This window comes from Telopea speciosissima, chromosome 1, assembly GCF_018873765.1.
Source record: "Telopea speciosissima isolate NSW1024214 ecotype Mountain lineage chromosome 1, Tspe_v1, whole genome shotgun sequence".
Classification (NCBI taxonomy): domain Eukaryota; kingdom Viridiplantae; phylum Streptophyta; class Magnoliopsida; order Proteales; family Proteaceae; genus Telopea; species Telopea speciosissima.
In genome coordinates this window covers 45,757,306-45,770,140 of record NC_057916.1, presented here as the reverse complement: position 1 = coordinate 45,770,140, position 12,835 = coordinate 45,757,306, and the positions used below count along the sequence as shown (strand labels likewise).

Sequence of the window (12,835 nt, the reverse complement as noted above, 5' to 3'; positions counted from 1 at the left end):
TATTATAAATAGGGGACCAAAACACAGAAGGGAGAGCTTGCTCTCCACGTTTTTGGCAGACACTCTCTCTCCTACGTTTTGGTCTCTCTCTCTCTCCCTCTTGTGATCTCTCTTCTTCTTCTTGCTTCTCTCATCTGTGTTTGAGAGTTAGGGTTTGAGAAACCTTAGATCTGTGCTGAAGAGTTCGAGAGCATCTGGGATTGGCTTGAAGAACCTTGGTAGCACCATTGGAGGTTCAGATCTGTTTGCTTGGAGTGCTTACTGGAGGAAGAGCCATTGTCTATTGGAGGAGCAACACTTGAGGCTCATCAAGTTAGCAGTTCTTTATTAATTCCTTCAGTTTATTGATTATTAATATTTATGGGATGCGAAAGAAACTCGAATCGATTTATTTCCGCTACGCATTCGAGTATGAGATGGATCCCTTTTGGCATGTGATGACTAGAGATATATTTTCTTTGTCCCTAATGTGTTCTATAATTTGCGTGGGACACATAAGGGAAGGAGAAACCCTAACAGGGATGCACTAGGGTTCCCATCGGCAATCATGAGAAACCCTAAAAATTAAATGGGGCACGGGAAATCCTAAAAATTAAATGGGACACTATGGGATAACCTAGGGCGTGCAATACCCTAATTGATTTATAATTGGTTTTCCTAGGGAACCATGGTTTCATCCCTGGACTGTAGTTTATGCCTACACCTGCATGGAGGCATGTGGTTGCTTGTACTTCTGTTTGCAGGTCATGGAGAGAAATTACAAAAGAGGTTGTGAAGACACCAGAAAAAAGTGGGAGGCTCACATTTCCAATATCTTTGAAACAGGTGAATTTTGTTTACTTATCTCCTACGGGCTCTATCCTTCCTGGTTTTGCTTCCTCGGTTTTATTTCTGTAGTCCCGATTGCTTGCTGATTTTATTTCTTAAAACTTTGGTAGTCGGGCTTGCGTGATTCTCCGATGCAGTGCTTCATAAGAAGGGAGAGAGCAACTTCTACTTATCGACTGTATCTTGGTCTGACCCCTGGTTGGTATTCTCACAAATTATTGCCATTTATTGCTTGGCCTGCAGCGTTTACTTTCTTATGCTTTCTTCTTCGTTTATTAGATAGTCGCATGTGATTGGAGTTTGAAGTGCTGATTGAAAATTCCGGATATTAACAAAAGGATTACTTAGGCACTTGCTTCATATAGAAAGAGGGAAAGAGAGGGAGTTGCTAACTGCAAAGATGCATTTCTGCACTTCCTGTTATATAAGACACCTTAGAGTAGGTGTTCATCTTGGAGTTTAATATTTTCCTCGAGTCTAGAAATTGTGATATAATGGTACCAACCTTTGATTTTGCACAACTTTCAAAATTCTTTGTTGTGATGAAAATGCCACTGGATATCTAACTAACATTGTATGTTTTAATCAGCTCTGTTGGGGGAGAATGGAAAATTGTTGTTTGTAGCAAGGAAGACTAGAAGGGCAACAAGTACAGATTTTGTGATATCCTTGGATGCAAATGATTTCTCTCATGCAAGCAATACATGTGTTGGAAACCTGAGAGGCAAGTTTGATGTATAATTCTTGCAATTCTTGAGTGTTGTATTCTTCCATCATGATCTCAATAATTAATACACATACATTTCCAGGTCAAATTTTTTAGGGACCAAGTTCACCGTTTATGATAGCCAGCCACCATATGACGCTGCAGGCCTAATCGAAGAATTCATGCTAAGCAGGTGTCACCAAGAGTGCCTCCAACTGAAGTCAATTGTTAAAGCTATTGGAGATTTGTTGAGGCCAGAAGAAGCCGTAGCATGGGAGCCCTTAGCCCCATTCTTTGAATCCTAATGGTCTCTGTAGTTGCCGTAGCCATGGTTCATGTTAAGCCGGACTTTGGTGTATCTACCCTAATTGAAACCATGTATGCCTGTCATCCTGCAACTCTCATAATACGATAGCTCTCTCTTTCTCCAAACGGATTTCTCTCAATAGTTCCATCTTTTCTCATTAACTCTTAAGAGTCTTGACTACCCCTCTATCTAGACAAAGGAGGATTCATAGATTCACTCTTACATTTATCTCTCTTAAGATTGATTCAATTCGTGATCTTGTAGGTATGTTACCTTCTTTTATTGGCAAAGAAGAACAGCAAACCTAAAATTTGGCACGCCCTGTGTAGAGATGGCTGATGGCAGCAAGACAAGGCAATCAATTAGGCCTCCAACAAGATGAAAGGTTAATGCCATTTACTCCAAAATCATTTTAACTTGCAAAAGGTAAATTATAAATCTTCTTTGGCTTCCTTCTATATATCCAAATACAGCTATTTAAAATTTTGCATTCGCTTTTTTTTTTTTTTTTAAACTTAATTTGCTAAATGACCACATCCCCTCTCTCCCTTTCACACCTCTTCCCTGGAATAAAGTTAGTTGTTTGCTGTTTGATTGGTCTCCATTTTGTCTATTAATGGTTTTTATTCTTAATACAATTTCAGAGATTTTTCTTATTGAAGGACGTTGATGCTACTGGGATCATGAAAGCCATGAATCACGTTGAATTCCCTCCTAAGGAGAGGCATATCAGAAGTGTGAGTTTATTCTGTCTCCTGCTGTTTCTTTCAATATCATTGTCCTCTTCTGTAATCCAAGCATCCTCTTGGATAATTTGGGTATCCGCCCTCTTCTACCATAGCTCTTTGAAATATATAATTTTTGGTTTTCTTTTTCTTCTGCAAAATATTTTCTTCAAACTTGAAATATTATGCCACCAAGAACTTTGAGTCTAGAAATACCATCTTCTGTTAATTTTCCTAATCTATTTATGTCCCCAAAGGTTTCCTAGCCAGCGTACTCATGGTTCTATTAGCAGTATCCACAAAAAATAAAAGAAAGAAAATGAGAAAAAAACCTTTATGGTATAATTTATCCCTCACTCCCTCTTACCGTATTCTCTATTTTCACTTTATTCTCTCTTTCCACTTTCCTTCTCTCTCAAACTTATCCCAATTCCCAACTCTATACCCCTCTTTCCTCTCCCAAGTTCCCCTCTCTCTCTCTCCAAGCAAGGCAAGCCAGAGCTCTTCGATCTCAACAATGGAACCATGTAAGTTATGATCAGCAACTATGATCCCAGCATCACTAGCCTCTTTGTCCCTAACAAACAAGGGTACCCTATGTTCTTTTCAGAAAAAAGCTAGCCTTTCTGATTCATCTTCTGCTGTTAGTATTGTTGGTGTCTTTGGCTTTATTTGGATTTTGACACTTTGATGATTTGTTATTGGATTTGACACCTTTGAGCCATATCTCGTGAATTTCGATCTAACTACCATTATCATCATTATGCTATTTCTTTCTTTTAGATTAAAATTTATTGAAAAAAAATTTGGAACCCATCTTGTACTTCATTCTAATTTTGTTGTTAAACTGGTTTATCTTGGCAGAAGCTTCAAACATTAATTGGTGCCTTGGATGTTTGTAATTGCACCCATATCGATCACCTTGTAACCACAAACAGAGATCACCTTGTAACCACAAACAGAGCAGCCAAACAAGATTTGCTGATTGAAATAATTGGAATCAGGCTTATTGATTTTATTTAATATAGAACCAAAACCAACTTGAGGAATCGGTACTAGGAGAGTGACAGCTATGAATAAAGGTTTGTTATGTGAGTGGGTTTAACATTGATGGGAGGAAGATAACAGTTTATGAAGAGAGTCAGAGCATGTATAGTTTGGCAGCTTCTTGTGATCATTTGTAGATCATGAACCCAAAACTTGGAGAATTCTTTACCTCTTAATTTATATAAGTTTACCAAGTTCCAAACTTTTACCAAGCCGTACTTGAAAGTGATGTTGGCTGTTGAACAGTGATGGCCACTGACAGGGGGGGGGGGGGATGAATCAGTGGACTCTAAAAATCTTTTCCCTCAACAGTTTCACTCCCAGTTCATCTGTTGAGATCTTTAATACTCTCACCACAACTACCCACACAGTCTTCTCAAAAGACACACAGGCACACAAGCACACTCTAATAGCAATCCTGACTCAGTCTCATACAACCACAGTCACTGATACTACTGCCAAGAGCTGCTAAAAAAAGTGCTACCAGAGCTGCTATGTCAACTGTTGGAGATCCCTCACTCAAGCACACTGACTCAATCACAACTGGAGGACCTCACTGATGGCATACATTTACACATACACACCCCAACCGGACTGTCAAAGGCTCTACCAGGTGTGTACACCCATCCTGCAGAAAAGCACTTCTAACAAAGGCAAGTAATCATCCACAACACAAAGAAATAGGTGCTTCGATAGTTTGTTGTGGGTGCACAGAGTAATGGTCACTTGGACCTCAGCATCTACTAATCACTAATTTTTCCAGCATAAAACTGAGAGGCCGCACCCACGGCAAATGATGTTTTAGTCACACTTATGACTCAGGACATCTGACCTGCTTCTATCCCTAAGTATAGAGACAAGGGTGTTACCCCCAATGGTTTTCCCAGCACCCACTGGTAACCAGCACTGTGTCCAGATGCAACTTGACAACTCAATAAAAACAATTGGATTTATACAAATGCCCTACAATGAAATCCACATAGCATAGGTTTATGGCAGTATAATCTAGCTAGCATATGCAATGGAAATATAGTATATCAAACACAACAGACAATAAAGTGTAAAAAATCTCACAACCATGCACTGTCTCTGATCACTGATGTCCGGTGATGGAGTTTGGCAACTCAGGTGGCTCACTGGAATCTTCAATTTCTCCCAATTTGATGGAGAACTAGAATCTTCAAGTGTACTCTGTCACTGGAGTCCTGGAGTGGTTTCTGGCAGTGTGGGAAACCACTGTCTTCTTCCTTTTCTTTCTTTTCCTTCTATTTCCTTCCCTTTCTTTTCTTTTCTCTTCTTTTCCTTTCCTTTCCTTTCTTTTCTTTTCTCTTCTTTTTCTTTCCTTTCCTTTTTCTTTCTTTCTTCTTCCTTTCTTTCTTTTTGCACTAAACCTTCACGGAATGTGAGATGAGCTTCAACCTTATTGCTTTATCTCATTCCCCTTTCCTTCTTCTTCTTTTACTCTTCTTCTTTCTTCCTTCCTTCTTTCTTTCTTTTTTCCTTTCTCTTTTCCCCTTTCTTCCTTGGCTACAACCACAAAGGGAGGTGTGCTGAAACTATGATTTCAGGCTATCAATGGCTTCTAGGAAGGCTGAATACATGAGATGGAGAAGGTGACTCAAGCCATGAATGCACACATCACCTAATTAGGGCTGCAACCCGTATTCCAGCAATCTCTGCTTCTCTTCTCTCTTCTCTGAATGCACCAACAGATAGCTCTCGAAAAATCACCCAAAATTAAAAAAAAAGATCACCTCATTTCAATACCGGATGAGTGAGATATCGCGTTTTGAAGTTAGGCCATTCGTAGGACTTGAAATGGAATCTTGAGGGAGAGTCATGCGTGCACGCGCAACACCTTAACGCCGTTTGATTCCGTGTAGCACACGTACAGTATCACGCATAGAAGGAACCGCTGGATCAGAATCGAAGAACTTGAAACAGTCAGATCGCTTCAGATCGTGTCAGCAAGTCAATCGTCAACGGCTGACAGTAGCAGGCGAAGTTTCGCGCTCCTATTGGCTGTGTCGTGTGATGGTCTGTGAGCCGTCAGATCTGTCCGTGAAGGCGGGAATAAGTCTTGACCGTCGATCTCATCATCACTGTTAGGCTTAAACGAGGCGCAACAGATGCCTTCGAAACAGAATCTCTGTGAGGTGCTTCATATGCAGGCGCTACACTCAATCAGGGACCACAGGGTCTACAGATCTGAATTAATATGGACCGCACATTCAAATTTCAAAAACTTGAAACAATGTAGATCGCACGATCAGAATCTTTTATCTCCTTGACCAACCAGAACACCCAAAACGGAATCTAGGCCATAACTTCTTCATTTTAGCTCCGATTTGAGCGCCGTTTGCGGCCACATGTCCGTGACGATGAGTACTACCAATAAAAAATAGCCACATCAGAAAAATCCTTACTGATTTCCTCAGGGAATCCAAAAACCAATCGGATTGACTAAAATGCCCTTCATTTTAGGTGACCAAATGGGAATTGATGTAACTTCGCCGTCCGAAGTCGAAATTGCGCGATTCTAGTTGCGTTTCGAAGAGGACTCTACGAACTAAAATATTCATGTTGAATGCTCCACCCAGTTCCACCATTACACCCTCCGAAAATACCGACGAACACGCTGCTAATGCGAAAACCTATGAAATCAACATTCTTAATCCACCTAGCCTTCACCCAAGGCTGTTTATGGCTTCCAAACACTGCAATGAACAATCTTATGCTGCCACATAATTCTCGGATGCTCCAACATCATTGTCAACATGTCACATCACTGTCAAATGATGAAAATGCCCCTGGATGACTCCCAAACACTATGGGACCTTTGTATACACTGCCAAACCCCTGTAATGATATCACTGCCGTTGTGAACACTGTAAGAACTACTGGGGATGGTGGGGATACTATCCAGTCACTGCCTGCACTCCCATAAGCATGTCTACTCAACTAGAATGCTACCTGAACTGACCTGAGCACTGTAACTGTACCAAGATGCATTGTGTTGACCACAACAACACACATGCACTATGTTGACAACAATGACAACCAGCACACAGTCACTGCCATCTGCACTATGTGTTCAACATTGGCTTCATACTGGGTGTGAACTTTAGCAATTTGATATGCTAAAGTACAAAATGTGAAAGGGATCGGTCGATTTTTCCACGATTTTGTGTCAGATAAATCTGAATCATTTCGACGGAAAATTCAACTTTTTTTTCTTTTTCAAAAGGCTTCCCTTTATCCTATTCCTATTGGAATAATGGGGAAGAAGAAGTTTGAAGGATGCAAAGGAAAAATGTTGCTGGAAAATGTGATGCCTTTTTAGTGTTACAACCTATGTTGGAAGGAGTCAAACTGAAGATTGTCCATATTGGTAGAGCAATAGATCTCCATTCTCTCTCTCTCTCTCTCTCTCTCTCTCTCTCTCTAAAATTGCTTAGTTTGGTAGCGTTGAAGTTTTTTTATCTTGTAAAAATTCACATGCTTTTTCTCTTGTCACCTAAGACATGGGTTTCACTCTTCCTTTCACAAGTAGGGGTTTTTGTTAGCAAATTAATCTAGCTGGTTAAAAACATTCTTCTTTTCCTGATTTCACAAATATTAAATATGGGTCTTTAGCTCAATTGGCAGAGTACTTGGGGTGTGGAAATGACTTCATACTTCAAGAGGATGGTGGTTTGAATCCACCAAATCCATTATCTATATTTTCATTTTAACCTCAATTGTAGTGTCATGGGAATTGGTATTTCATGATGTAGATAACCCATTAGCTTGTATAATTGTGTCTCTAGCTAACTTGGCTAACTTGTTTAATTTTGAGTATAGGTTCTTTGTTATTTTATAGTTCTTAGTGCATATTTTTCTTCAGGATGACTTTGTTATATTCTTCTTGTGTTGTTCCCATAAACTCTTTTTAATGATCTTTGTAAATTATTAATTCGTGTTGTATCTTTAGAGCTTAATTCTCTCTCTCTTCATCATTCATGCCAATTTGAAGTATAAAAGACTTGGTACTTATTTGGGTCAAACATTATTGGACCTTATTTGGTTCAAATGCTGTGAAATTATGGATTGTTAAAATATCTAGAAATAATTAGAGAATCATGTCGTAGTATTAGAACAATAAATATCCCAATCCATAAACAGTTCAAAAAAGAAATTGTGAAAGTTTTGATTTTATATTATTACAGAACATTTATGAAAGTCTAAAAATATAAATCTTTTCTTTCAACCCATAGTTTCCATTTAAAAAAAAATTTTAATTTAGTTAATTTCTCTTATTGGTTGAATTATCTTGACCCATTTTAAGAAAGGAGTTTTCAACGGATAGAAAATCTTGATGATCTTTTAAATGCTTTAGTCTTGTATCAACTCAATTGTCATTTCAGTCTTTGCAAAATCACTTGCTACAAACTACGAAGCTATCTACCACTGCAACTTTAGTGTGAATTTATTAATATTTATTTCTACTTTATTGTCTCATTTTTCTATATCATAATGTTTTATGATATCTTATAAAAAAAAAATGTTTTATGATATGCATCAATGTGTATTGAAAAGAGTAAGTACTTGATACTATTTTGCACATTGAGAAAGTCTTATTACCTTATAAAACCAAAAAAATAGCCCTCCACCACTTAACAAATGCTTACACGTGCATTTGCACGTGCGTGTTTACTAGTATATATATATATAAACGACAAAACGAAAAAGGCTATAGTCCTAATTAACCATTGTTTTGGGAGTTGGTAGTATATAGTTTAAGTCCTAAGCTATCAAAGTTCTGAGTTTGATCTATGAGTTCACAGTAGATACCGATTGAAGTCTAGGGGATGGGGATTGAGAAAGGATATTTAAGCATGTCATATATTTTCTTGTTTGTGGTCCATAGGCTCTTCAGCTTAATGTTTTCCTGTCTTGCTGTTTGCCATCCATGGAAGAGTCCAACCAGTTCAGCTTCAGTGCTATCAGTAGTCTATAATCTACCTGCATCTGTTAGCATATGGTGTTCATCTAACAAAATATAAAAAGCCCACTGAGCTAGATTAAGTGCGCGTTCAAAAATTCCTACTATCAGTAAACCAGGGAATTGGAAATTAATGTTAGCAGGTAATAAAGTGTTAGTGATAGTGTGTGTGCACTGGGAGATGTGGTCTTGATTTGCTGTTTGTTCTGGGGGATAGATGTTAAGATCAGTCAACCATCTCATGACAATCTTAATAACTGATGCAGGATTGGCTTTATCAGCACATAAAGCAACCTTGTGTTGAGTAGAGAGGCTTATAGTGTCGAATAGGCATTGGAGTTGACATTAATGTTCACAATTTAACTGCATGAGGACCTTGAGCCTTTTGAGTAGCTGCTCTAACCTTAAAAGGAGACCAAATCTTCTGTACAAAAATCAAATCACTCATCGGTCGGCATATGTACTATGCAACAAAACCATATAACCTACAATCTCCCATCCTCGCTTGTTTCCATATCGAACAAAATAAGACCAACTCTCTATCCAAGATTGGATAGAAGGATCACTTGAAGCATTGTCCCTGTGTGATAATGAGTTGCCAAACCATACAGCCTAAGCAAAAGGACATGATAACAAGTTATGAGTTGGAGTCTACGCGGCACTATCACATCTCGGGCATGAAGCATCAATTGGGATTTGCTGCTGTTTCAACCCCTCCCCCGAAGCCAAACCCAATGCGTATGCTTGCCAAAGCAAGTTTCTTACTTTAGGTAAAGTATGATACTTCCAAATTCTTTTCCAAACTGATGATGGAGTACTGCCACACACCAAACCTTGGAAGATGATGGACTAGGGTTATCCTTCAGTTTCTCCTGGTTACATTGAAGATGATAAGCAGACTTCACTGTGAAATGACCATCTTCAGAAGTGCTCCAAACCAACTAATCCTCATGAGGCAAGAGCACAAGAGGAATCTTCAAAATTGACGTAGCTTCAACTGGATGGAAAAGACATCCAATAAGAGCAGTTTTCAATGTCCAATTCTATTGATCTATAAACTCAGAAACCCATATAAGCGAACACTCTGGTGGACAAGGCTTTCCAATACTGAAACTTGGCAACAATGGCATCCAATTATCCTCCCAAATATGCACTTTCTCCCCTGTTTCTTCCCTTCTAGAATACTGTGCCACGCCCAAGAAGGTTGGTTTCCGCATGTTGCTGATAAAAATTCACCATTGGAAAAATAAACTAATTTCATGAACAATGCCCAAGAAGATTCCAGTTCATGAAGTAATCTCCAAGTAAATTTAACTAATAAAGCACAATTATGCAACTTTGGATCATGAAAACAAAGCTCTCCCATTTCTTTTGAGTTACAAAGCCTCTTCCACGGAATCCAATGGATTTTATTTTGATGATCCTTTGAATCCCCAAAAAACTTGTCTGATTTTTGCCTGATTTGCTTGTGATATGACTCTGATCACTTGGAAAGGGAAGTTGCAAAATTTGATATAGAAAAAATGACTACTTGAGAAGTAACTATTTTCCCGCCTAAGAAAGTAAATGTTGAGTCCAACCATGCATTATGCTACTCGTATGGTCAATGATCTCTTGAAACTCTTTTGCATTGTTGACGTAATCTCAATAGAGAGGCCCAAATATTTCCTTGGGTCATCATTGTAAGATATTTTTAGCACTCTTGAGAACCATCTCTTAAACGGCATTGAGGTATTGAGACTGAATGATATAGAAGATTTCTTGAAATTAACCGCTTGCCCTCTGGCCCTACAATAGAGATCCAGAAAATCTCGAAGGTGGCAAATCTCTTGTAAACTTGTTTCACCAAACAATAAACTATCATCTGTGAAAAGAAGGCGAGGGATGGTTTCTGCCCGATTACGCACCTTTATACCATGAATCATACTCTCTGATTATGCCTGTGCTAAGATGCTATTGAGCCCTTGAGTACAGATGAGAAAAAGAACTGGAGATAAAGGATCCCTTTGATGGATACCACGAGGAGTCACTCTTTTCGCCCCATTAATGACGTAACAAACAAATTGCATACTTGACATCACCATGCTTGTAAATTTAGCACAAAACCCATTTTCAATAAAATATTCTCTAGAAAGCACCTTTCTACCCGATCATATGCTTGTTTCATGTCAAGCTTTAAGACTATCAGCTTCTTGCTTCCCTTTTTTTTTTTTCTTCTTGATGTAGTGAAATACCTCATGAGTAGTAAAAATATTGTTTGAGATGAGTCTATTGGGGATGAAAGTTGATTAAGCTGCATAAATTATGCTAGGTAGGATCTTCTTTAGTCTTAATTTTGTGATGACCTTTACTGCTATACCACAAAGACTGATTGGCTAGTATTGATCAATAGATTTTGGTTGGCCTATTTTAGGGATGAAACAGACTAAAGTATCATTACAAAAAGCAAACATATAACTAAACTCAAAAAATTCACTATCTAACGAAAAAAGATCTACATGAATGATATCCCAACATTTTGAAAGAAAAAGGGGGGGGGTTAACCATTTGGGTCATGCCCCTTTAGAGAACTCATGGAGATTAGGATACTCTTGATCTCGTCCAAGGACAGTTGCTAACATAACAGTGTATTATCAACCTCAAGCATCTTAGGATGGACTTATTGAAGTATTGCTTGCATTGACTCCTCGTCAATTCCTTCCAACCTGAAAAGAGTGGTATGATGATTTAGAACATTAGAATATACCTCCTACTGAGAGTGCATTGACTCCTCGTCGATTCCTTCCAACTTGAAAAGAGTGGTAAGATCTTCTTTAGTCTTATGGCTAACAATTTTGTAATGACCTTTACTGCTATACCACATAGACTGATTGGCTAGTATTGATCAATAGATTCTGGTTGGCGTATTTTAGGGATGAGGTAGACTAAAGTATCATTACAAAAAGCAAACATATAACTAAACTCAAAAAATTCACTATCTAAGGAAAAAAGATCAACATGAATGATATCCCAACATTTTGAAAGAAAGGGGGGGGGGGTAACCATTTGGGTCATGTCCCTTTAGAGAACTCATGGAGAATATGATACTTTTGATCTCGTCCAAGGACAGTTGCTAACATAACAGTTTATTATCAGCCTTAAGCACCTTAGGATGGACTTATTGAAGTACTGCTTGCATTGACTCCTCGTCAATTCCTTCTAACTTGAAAAGAGTGGTATAATGATTTAGAACTTAAGAATATACCTCCTACTCAAAGTTCATCCAGGATCCCTCAATTAACTTTTAACTTTAAAATCTTATCCCGCTGTCTCTGTTGGATTGTCTTTGCATGAAAAAAAATTTGTATTTTGGTCACGTCTTTGCATGAAAAAAATTTGTATTTTGGTCACCACATTGGAGCCAGGAAACTCGAGATTTTTGGTGATAAAATATCTTCTATCTAGCCAATAATTCATCCAACTCCTTTAGAATTTTTGCTCTTGCAATTGAGATCAAACTGAAACAGGTAAACTATAAATCTGTGTCAATTCTTCCTTAAGAACATATATTATTTTCTGTAAATGCCCAATAACATCAACATTCCAATGTCTTATGATGTAATGACAATGGGAGAGCTTGGTAGACAGAATACGGGTAGGTATACCAGTCTGAGTAACATTCCAAATAGCCAAAATAGTAGGGTAGCACTATGTGGGTTCCGCGACCTAACCCCCCTGCGTGGAGGGTTCTTTTCAGAGGGCGTGACGAGGAAGGTTTTTCCAATGTGTCCGCCCCTTCGCCTTCGCGTCCCCTATGATGTGGGGGTGGTCCATTTGAGGCCCGGGTTATGGGGTTCACTTTTAAAATTCATTGTCAAGAATGGGGGATTGGGGTCATGCTTTATACATGTTGAGTCACCAACTAGGGTTCAAGCCTAGGGTCCGATGAGTGGTAGCCCAATCCATAGGAAAAAGAAGGGCTACCTGATTCCATTTGGTTTGGTGAGAGAGTTTGGGTAAGTTGTTAGGTTACGAGAGTGAGAAGATATTAGCACTGTATCCCGCTCGGTTATACCAGTCGTTATACTAGATGCTAGTTTTTGAATATTTTCCCATGATAATACATCCTATACCCAACATGCAAGGCTAACTTGTAATGCAATAGTCAAGAAATAAAAGTAAACATATCATCTTAAAGAGTGTTATGCACACTAAAACAAATCACTTTAATGATCTACATTGTACCCAAATAAAAGGAA

The 12,835-nt window shown here is 38.5% G+C and overlaps 1 long non-coding RNA gene across 1 annotated transcript; it reads left to right on the top strand.

The window, feature by feature from the left end:
* Positions 1–755: 755 nt before the first annotated feature.
* On the top strand, positions 756–1,560 carry LOC122645480. The gene is made up of 3 exons (XR_006330460.1): positions 756–825; positions 939–1,026; positions 1,418–1,560. It is a non-coding gene; the product is annotated as an uncharacterized LOC122645480 (long non-coding RNA).
* The last annotated feature ends 11,275 nt before the right edge of the window (positions 1,561–12,835 follow it).